General features: G+C 36.3%; 1 pseudogene; it reads right to left on the bottom strand.

Moving 5' to 3' along the window:
* Positions 1-278: 278 nt before the first annotated feature.
* On the bottom strand, positions 279-1237 carry LOC143649288 (olfactory receptor 5AR1-like; annotated as a pseudogene).
* Between the last annotated feature and the right edge of the window lie 8506 nt (positions 1238-9743).

The raw sequence follows: 9743 nt of genomic DNA, 5'->3' as shown, positions 1-9743 counted from the left end.
TGACTGTATGTTTCATATTTTCCACTTTCAATCCCTGCCTCTATTTCCAATCAATATTTGAATCACCTTTAAGTAAAACAAAGAAAAAACTAATGTACCTTGTCTGTTGTGTCTCTCAAAAATAATAATTCATATTTCTTTCAAATTAAGAGTTAAGGATTACAGAAATCCTTTTAAATATTAGATTCTTTCAGTAAGTAGATGGTAAGGTGGGTAATATTTCTTAAAAAGCTATTTACATTTTCTATTTCCTTTCATCATTCTTCTATCACTTTCATTTACCTGTGATAACATATTTTCATTTTCTTATTGAGGTTTTTCCCAATTACTTCTTTAAAAGCAGCTTTTACATCCTTGTTCTGCATATTGTAGATAGATCACTGGGTTCAATATGGGAATAATAGTGTAGAATATAGACGTGCACTTGTCTCAGTCCAGGGAGTAGCTGGATGTTGATCTCAGCTACATAAACATGACTACTTCATAGCAGAGGGTGATGCCAATGAGGTGAGACCCACAAGGGGAGAAAACCCAATGTGACCTTCAGCCAAGTGCATTCTGATGATGTCAATAAGGATGAAGGCATAGGAAATGAAGATGTTAAGAATGGTGCTGAATTCAATGAAACCACACAGACTAAAGAGTAAGCTCTCACTGACAATAGGTGTCTGAACAAGAGAGGGCCAAGAGTGGTGTGATTTCACAGAAGAAGTGGTTGATGATATTGGAACCACAGAAACTGAGGTTGAAGGTGAGGGAAGTAAGGGCTACCAGATCACCAGACCAACCAGGTAAGAGCCTGCATGGGGGCCAAACAGATGTGCTTGGACAGGAGAGTGTTATAATGGAGGGGTCAACAGATGGCCGCAGAAGGGTCACAGGCCATGGCTGCCAAGGCATAGCATTCAGCATCCACAAAACTTACACAGAAAGCAAACTGGGTGGCACAGCTGGAGAAGGAGATGACTTTGCATTTACTTAGGAAGTCAGCCAATATGCTGGGGGCAATGGCCAAAGAGTAGCCCTGATCAGCAAAGGAGAGGTTGCAGAGAAAAAAATGCACAGGTGTGTGAAGCTGCATGTCTGTTATGGCCAGGATAATCATTCCAGCATTCCCCACCTTGCTGACCAGGTAGACCACCAGGATGACCACACAGAAGATGATCTGCAGTTGAGGGTCCTCAGTGATGCCCATAAAAATGAACTCACTCACCACTGAGTGGTTTCCTTTATCCATCTCTTTTTGGATGGATAAAGGAAACCACTTTTTTTTTATGGTTGCCTTGATTTGATTTATTGATGATGGTAGTTAAGTTCCCTATCACTGTAAATAGTCAATTAAGAGAGAAAAAATCAACCAGAGATATTGTAATAATTGTTTATAATTCCAAGTAAGTGAAGGCTTTGCTTGGGGTGATTCTTAAAAATCCTGCCAGTAAAAAGATTCTGTGATCAATAGGGCAATTCAAATTATTTTGGTGAAGGTGATGGCCATATGTCTTCTCCAGGTGCCCATTAAAAATGAAGTTATTATCTTCTTGGGGACATAAAGTTAAGGTTTTATAATCTCCTTGGTGCTATGAGGCCCTTTATCACACGGCATCAGATGTTTGACCTGGTCTGTGCAATTATACATTTTATTAATTAATAAAGAAGAGTTGTTTATAGCATTCTTTCCTTCTTTCTAAAACAAAACAATGATGAATTTAGATAATATATAAATGTTAACTCTCATTTCAGGTAGGCATAGAAAGGAAGCACAAAATGAATTTCAAAGTATAACTACATTACACATCCATAGACAGAAAATGAAATAGTTGTAGGAAAGGGTGAGAAATATATCAAAAGATAATAATATTTTTTAAAAAATCAGGATTTGGGCAGGCCATGGTGGCTCAATGACAGAGTTCTCACATGCCATGCCAGAGATCTATGCAAAAGAAAAAAGAAAAAAAAAGGAGTTATTGAACACTAAGTACATGCCAGATTTTATTGAGTATTTTACAGGCACTGCACACTTTCATCCTCACAACAATGAGGCATGTGTCATCATTACTCCCATTTCATATGTGAAAAATAAATAAATAAAGGCTAGATATTAAGTAACCACCAAAGTTAATAGTCAATAAGCCATACAGCTGGTCTGTCAGACCCTAGAGCCTACTATGCTTTATTGTGTTCCATGTAGATGTGATTTTATGGTGGTTAAAATTTTATTTTCCTGTTTGCCTTTTCTTTCCTGTTTTGGCTATCATATGCATAGACATGGAAGCTGTTCTCTATGTTTCCTTGATTTTTGCAAGCATTCAGTGGTCACACATGAGGCATAATTAGTGTGAAGACACAGTTGTGCCTTTGGGAACATTCAGTTGCCTAACCAATAGGCCTTTGTATAGATCAGCTAACAGATAAGTTTAAAGGAGGAGAGAATAGAGTAAGGGTTGTCCATTGCTGTGGTCACACAGAAGCATGTATTTCATAAGTCTCTCTTCCCTTTTATGATTATCTGGCCCCACTGCAAGATTTATTAGAGAGAAGTAGGGCGAAATAACTTATAAATGAGTAGTACTTCATATCTAAAGTTGAAGGGACAAGTTAGACTGTAATTTCTTTAAATATTTTGCTGCTACTTACAAGAAAGTGGAAAAATATTTTATATGTCTTTCACAAAAATGTGGCCATTCATAATAATACACTTTAAGTTCTAGAGTGGATAGAAGTAGGGTTCTCATCTTTAAAATTTACGTGGAATATAATCAACCATAACAAAAAATGGATTCTAAAAAAATAAATAACACCATATATTTGTCCAAGATCTTATCATTTAAAATTTTTTATATTTATTCCTGTTCAATTCATTCTTAATGATATGAATACACGTATCATGTTGAATAGAGACAAAGAATGAAAAAAAATAGCTCCCAAGAGAAAGTATATTTCTGTTCAAGGACTGATTATTAAGGTCTGAATAATAAGAAACCTGACAGCCCAATGAGAATGGGCTGAAGATTTAAACACTTAACCAAAGAGGATATACGTGGGGCAAACAAATACATAATCCTCAACACCATTAGTTATTAAGGTAATTCACATTAAAATCACAGTTATTACCACATGTTTATTAGAATGAATAGATTTTTAAAAGAGTGATATATCAAGTATTGATAAAGAAGTTGATGGACTGGGACTTCCTTCACTATTTGGTGGGAATGTAAAATAAAATGGTAAAATTGCTTTGAAACATGCTTTGGCAGTTTCTTATAAAATCAAACATGCAGCTGTCCACCTTATGATCCAACCACACCACTCAGATTCTTAGCCAAAACAAAAGAAAGCACATGTCCATTTGAAGACCTGTATCCAAATGTTCATAGCAAAATAGACAACAGCCAAATGTTTAGCTGTTTTTTAACAGGCTCAAATGGAAAACTGACCAAATTCTCATCCATAGGTGACTATATAAACCAATTGTGGCCATAAAAGGAAATACTACTCAGCAATTTAAAAATGAACGTTTGATAGATGCATCATGCTGGATATGTGATGACTCTCAAAACAATTATGCCATTGTTTGTAAAAAAAAAAAAAAAGCCTTATATAAAGGTATATACATGATATGATTCCATTCATAAAACTTTAGGAAATGCAAATTAGTAGAGAGTGTTTTTATGCAGTAGATGATGTGCTCTCATATCTCCTAGATAAAAGAGGTGTCGTACTTTTGCCACAGAGGTAACGTGGACATCTCATAAAGCAATGTGAAAATGACACATCAGGGGAAAAAGTTAAAAAAAATTCCTCAGTTGCCTACTTTTTTTTTCTTATTGTAGAGGGAGATAAATAACCCTATTGTTAAACTTAGGACAGTTCACCCAAACTGATCATTTAATAGATGAAGAAGCAGACCCAAAGATCAATATTGAAAATGCAGGTGTGATATCAGATTGCAGCAGTGAGAAAAGTGTGAGATGCCTGGTACAAACAACTCCAGGAGTCAGGAATCTTCTCTGCAACTGAACTGAGTTTGTGCTGGCCAATTCATTTCATTCAACTGGAAAATGTGATTGTAATCATCCTCCTCTTCCTTAGATTTCAGGTGCTGGTTAAATGAGGCAGTTTATGATAAGGTTCTTCCCCAATCTTAAAACATCCTGCTTTCTGCTCTTTTATTGTGAATGGACAAATCAAGGCTGTTTGATTTATCTTCAGAGATTTCTAGCATATTACTTACCTTTTTGGAGTCTCAGTTTCTTACGTATTAAATAGGGTTAATAATTTTATTTTAGCAACTTTATGTAAAAATTGGATATAACATACACATATTAGTTAGAATATATATATGTATATATATATAAAAACATCTATGCTAGCATTGAATTCAGTGACTGCATGTGCTAGGTGCTTAGTGCTCCTGGCAATTGTATGTTAGCATAGATGTTTTTATGCAGTAGATGATGTGCTCTCATATCTCCTAGATAAAAGAGGTGTCCTACTTTTGCCACAGAGGTAACGTGGACATCTATAACCTGTAGAAAGATGTCCTATTACTTCTACAATACTCTCATTAAATAATAAATGAGTAGAGAAGAAACTATAAAATTCAAAACCAAGGATTGACAAAAGAAAATGTTCACAATTTCTTGCTTAGTATCATGTAGTAAAAATTCAGCCCATCTATCTGACTATTGAAAAAAAATGATAGACATAAATAAGCAAATTCCAATGAACTCAAATATTTGACAGAAGATCAACAAAGGTATTTTCCTGCAGAAATTAACACAGGCCCAACATATTTCAGATTTCTAAGTATCACCTGCTTTTGCACAGCTTTATGAAAAAAATGCTAGGGTAAGAGTTTGGAACTTTAGGCTCCAGTCCTGTTTCTGTCACTAACACTTTGTGGTATTGGTGATATGCTGCACTGTATGTAGCTTCCTTAACTCTGAGATGGATGGAGTGGGAAATGCAGACTCTCTGACTCTGTGGAAACTTCAAATTCTTGCATTCTCTGAATCCAAACTTCTTATAGGATTACTAAAAGCCAAACCCATTGCTAAGGTATCCTTTTGAAATGTTAAAATGGCATGGACCTAGCACCAAGCAGAAATCATACTCAAAAAAGTACTGGGTGCTATAATGTGCCACCTCCCCAAGGTCACAACTCTTTCCCTTTTTCTCCCAAATGCCAAGCTGTGACCTGACCTGTTTTCTGCCTGTTGGTGAGAGGTTGAATATCTCTTCTTCTCTTGATTGGGTATACTGAACAAATATCCTTAGAAGAATCCAATGTTGGCAAAATGCTTCTATAGTTGTCTCTGACATACTTGTTATTCCACCCTTATGCCTGTGTGTGGAAGGTATTTAAATCTCAGAGTCACATTCGATCTCCAAAAGAAATATGATGAAATGCTTTCTACATTTGAGTCTCTGCAGGGGACTTAAAACTTTGATTTTCTGCCATTCCCTAAAGATCATACTTTTTTCTTTGATCTTACTGATAAAAGAAGAAAACATAAGGGAAATATTTTCAGACACTTCAGTTGAGGTGATGCAATCACTCAGAAGCAGCATTGATTGCTTCACCCACCTTAAAGCTGCCTACTGGATGTGATTTTGTGATCACTGAGAAATATATTTTGCTAACACTTGAAAGCCCTTGCAAACCAGATGATTTGCAAGACAAACTATGCTTGTCTGCAAGCATAGTGCGGTAGCCAGAGTAACAAAAGTGCATCTCTTGAGACTTTTTATTCCCTTATGATTCAATGGGGCACCGTCACTTATGCCCTTCAGTTGAATCCTCTAATCATAATTATATTGTCTCAGATTTCAGATGAAATGAGTCTCTGATTTACTGATAAAGGGAATGAGAGAGAATTAATTAGCTTTCCTATGTCCACACAGTTAATTTTATATTTTTATAATTTACTAAGCTCTTCCTTTTCTGTGTAGTTTTTCTTATATTTTTAATGCATGGTTGGTTCAATAGCACTCACATTTTACACTGGTCAAAGAAAGTAATTACAATACCATAATATGTATTTTAGTAACTAATTGATTAGACATGGCTGCTTGCATGATTTCTGCATAAGCGTGACAGTTAAAAATGCAATCTGATACAGGTGTGTTATCTAGGCACCTCAACCAATCTTGCAGCTTTCTTGTTCATGATATCAGTTTTAAAATGCTGAACAGTTCTTGATTTTCCCTTGAGTTATGTAGAGCTGTATTTGTGGCAAGTGTGTTATATGTAAAGTTCATGAAATAATGCACTGTGTTAATATGTGAACTATGTTTACATGTAAAATGGAGGTCGAGTCAAGACTTAGACAATCCTATCAAGTCCATATATAGCTAACAGAATATGTGAAAGTCCTGTGAGGCATGGGTAATTCCTTGTGGTTAGAGATTGCATTGCAATTTGTATGGCTTTTAAGCCCTTGCTACAGCCCCCATTAAATATTATAGCACACCCCCATCATGTGACACCCATACATTTCCATAATGTCATCACAGGAAAATGCTAGTCAGTTGAGACCTTCTCGTTAAACTCTAGCTTTCTGATATTAACTAATTTTTCTTGACTAGTTTGTTTTCTCAAGTAAGGGATGGTATATAAATCACTAAGGTGAACATTTGGCCATCCCACCTTTCCACCTAATACTTCTGATTCAATACTTTTCTAGCAACCATTACACCCAAGGATACCACACACGACTTCTGAATTAGTCAATTTGTCCATCCTTTTCCTTGTAGTATATCAACCATTAGCCATTGTTACAGTTTATGTTATACATATTTAATGCAAAAGGACATTTGTAAGACTTCTTTTAGCCACTTTTAGGGTGCAGAAACACAAAATGGTTAGCAATTCACATTCTGGAATCAGGAAAAACTGTGCAAGATGAGTTCTGATCTGTATTAGCTATTTGGACATGCTGGTTAATTCTTTGGAACCCAGTTTACTTATCTGTAATGGAAATTATTTATAATTTTAAAAAAATATGTATGCTTAGGAGGGCACTTGGAAAGTAGTGCATGCTCAATTAATACAAGCTGCTATAATTATTTATCACTAGTCTTCTCTATTTATGACCAGGGAGAGGATCAGCTGAACAGGTTTTCTCTATCATTTAAAATGCTGCCTCTATCTTTTCACTGACCATTTGTAAGCTCCTCTAGAACCAAGGTCATGTCTTTATTAGCCAGTGTTTCCTCAATTAGTTGCTCAGTAAATCCTTGTGGCTTGTTTATTTGGCTTTAGAGAACCATGATATTCAAGAAGGGTCCATTGCAACTTAACCTTCAATGGTGCATCTCATTATACCAAGTTCCTTAGACCAAATACCACTGAATTATCAGAATTCTCCATGGAGATCACATTGCATTTCTAGTTCTTATGGTCATAATCCTAGCAGCAGGGTGATACAGCTTCACATGTCTGATGCCTTTTTGAATGACTCTCAATCTGGGATTGGAAATAGGTTCTCTGCTTATTGTAAGAGCTCTCTGGGGTATCTTACATCATAACCTGGGGCTCACTAGACCGTTCCTGTTTACATTCCAATTACACCTTTGTGATCCAGTGGTCTTACTCTCTCACTTTGCTATTACATAGATTCCTTCTATTCTGTGTCCCTCCCAATGATCTCTTAGTGCCCTGCCATCATTTTTCCAACCTCAATTCACACTCTCTTTGTGCAAATCTCAATCTGATTTAATTCATCACAGTCTGTTCCCATATAACAACTAATTCACACTTAGATGAGAAAGAATGATTGATTATTAAATAAATCTTCATTGTGTGACAATTATGATTCAGACTTTGTGTTGATAAGAACCTACTGTATTTTCCTTACTGAAAAGAAACAAATAAATAAAATACAAAAGATGAGACTTAGCAAAAATAATGCAAAATAATTCAATTTTCTGAATTGCTGCAGATGAAGCAATGCATCTTCATGTCTCCCAGCATCTAGCTCAAGTTACATTAATTATATGGTACAGAAAAGCAAATTAGAGTGAGTATCTCCTCAAGGTGGTATACTTAATTTAGATGATCTTCAGATATTTGCACATCTCAATTTCAGGTTCTGTTTCTCTTACATGGAAGATGCATTTGGTCAATGGAGCCCCCACTAAGTCAGAATCTAGGCTCTACTGGTTGGTAGTTGTTCTAGTTTGCTAGCTGCTGGAATGCAATATACCAGAAACGGAATGGCTTTAAAAGGGGGGAATTTAATAAGTTGCTAATTTACAGTTCTAATGCCAAGAAAATGTCCCAATCACAACTAGTCTATAGAAATGTCCAATCAAAGGCATCCAGGGAAATATATCTTGGTTCAAGAAGGCCAATGAAGTTCAGGGTTTCTCTCTCAAGTGAGCAGGCACATGGCAAACACAGTCAGGGCTTCTATCTCAGCTGGGAGGGCACATGGTGAATACGGTGTCATCTGCTAGCTTTCTCTCCTGGCTTCCTGTTTTATGCAGCTCCCTGGGAGGCATTTTCCTTCTTCATCTCCAAAAGTCACTGGGGCTGGTGGACTCTTGGTTTAATGGTGCTGCAGCATTCTCTGCTCTCTCTGAGTCTCTTTCTCCAAAATGTTTCCTCTTTCATAGAACTCCAATAAACCAATCAAGACCCATCCAAATGGGTGGAGACATGTCATTCCCTAATCCAGTTTAGCAACCATTCTTGACTAAATCACATCATCCAGGGAGATGATCTGATTACAGTTTCAAACATACAGTATTGGATAGAGATTATTCTACCTTTATGAAATGATATTTTGATTAAAACATGGCTTTTCTAGGGGTCATACTTCCTTTCAAACCAGCACAGTTGTCATTTCTTATTCTGGAGAGTAAGAAAGGATGTGATAGTGAATTATGCTCTTGTTTATTAATCAGGTCTATATTCCAGGCATTGAACTCAATAATTCATACTCATTATTTTATTTTTCTCCCAAGTCACCCTTGAGGTAGGCATTAGAATTGCCACTTAGATATGTGAAAGTGGAGATGCAGAAAGATACAGTGGATTAACCAAATCATAATCAGTGGGTCATAATCAGTGTTTTACTTCCAGTAAAAACAGTGCTGATCTCTCCATCTCCCCCATACCTCCTCTATTGAGATCCCTCATCTTAATTCAGGTAACATGATTTCTTATAGTACACATATCCCTTATAGGCAGTGAGACCACAGGTTGAGGGAATCTGCTATTGTGTGGATTCTTTCAATTCCCCCAAGGAGCAAAACCCACTAACTACCTGGATAAACAGTAGAAGAATGTTTAATGGTAGCAATTAGGACTGAAAATACATTCTCCACTGGGCCCAGGTGTCCCAAAGGTAAAAGAGAGAAATATGAAAACTAATAAGTCCTTAGTTCAGGAGGAAGAAATGAGTCATCCTCATGAGGTGACATAAGAAGTGCTTCCTCAGAGACAAGAGAACATACTATATACCTTATTTGTAATAAATCAGGATATTTCCTTCAGAGCCCTGTGTAGGAACCCTACAATTAGAAGTTGTTGTGGGCAATATTACAGCTGCACCACAGCAATCTATTCTATGGTTTGAAATGTATTTTACTCTGATTTAAGAAATTGAGCTATTTGTCTTTTAAGAAAGGTAAAAGAAAGAAGATATCTCTCCTAAAGGAGTGCAGGATTTCTGGAAAATAATGCAGAAATGCAGAATGACTTTCATATGAAGGAGAAGTCGTAAAGGGTTCAGTTT

This window comes from Tamandua tetradactyla, chromosome 11, assembly GCF_023851605.1.
Source record: "Tamandua tetradactyla isolate mTamTet1 chromosome 11, mTamTet1.pri, whole genome shotgun sequence".
Lineage (NCBI taxonomy): Eukaryota > Metazoa > Chordata > Mammalia > Pilosa > Myrmecophagidae > Tamandua > Tamandua tetradactyla.
This window is presented reverse-complemented; position numbering and strand designations above follow the sequence as displayed.